Genomic DNA, 612 nt, shown 5'->3' with positions numbered 1-612 from the left:
ACAAGGGACATCGATCTCAATTGACATAACATACTACACAAAAACATTGTTATACATCCTACTGTGGTGAGTAGCAGCAACTGGGGTCTTAAATGCTTACAAGGAGCCATCTAAATGAAACAATTGGTCTCTCCTCTTCTGGAGCAAAGAAGGATGAAGAAAACCAAAGATGCATACACACAATTAGTACAAGGGACTAATTTTGTGAACCTTAGCCTACTTACCATGAGACCAGAAGAACTAGATGGTGCCCTGCTACCACTGTCAACCACTCGGAAAGGGATCAAAGCAGGAGAATCTGTATAGAGTGGGAAAAAAATGTGAAACAAAACTCACAATCATAAAACAGACCAGACTTCCTGGTCTGATAGAGACTGGTGAAACCCCTAGACTATGGCCCCTAGTCACCCTTCAGGCCTGGAATTGAACTCACTCCAGTGGCTTCCAGTCAAACAAAAGACAGGCATACAAGGTGAACATTTACACCAGGTAGGTACACTCCTTAGGAGCTCTGGTAGCATAGTGCCTAAGACACTTGACTGCTAACCAGAAGTCTGGTGGTTCGAATGCACCAGCCACTCCTTGGAAGGAAGGTTGGGCAATCTACTTCCA

This window comes from Orycteropus afer, unplaced genomic scaffold (genome assembly GCF_000298275.1).
Source record: "Orycteropus afer afer isolate SDZICR_OR568_19922 unplaced genomic scaffold, OryAfe1.0 scaffold01140, whole genome shotgun sequence".
In the NCBI taxonomy this organism is placed as follows: Eukaryota; Metazoa; Chordata; class Mammalia; order Tubulidentata; family Orycteropodidae; genus Orycteropus; species Orycteropus afer.
Note: the sequence above shows the minus strand (reverse complement) of the source record.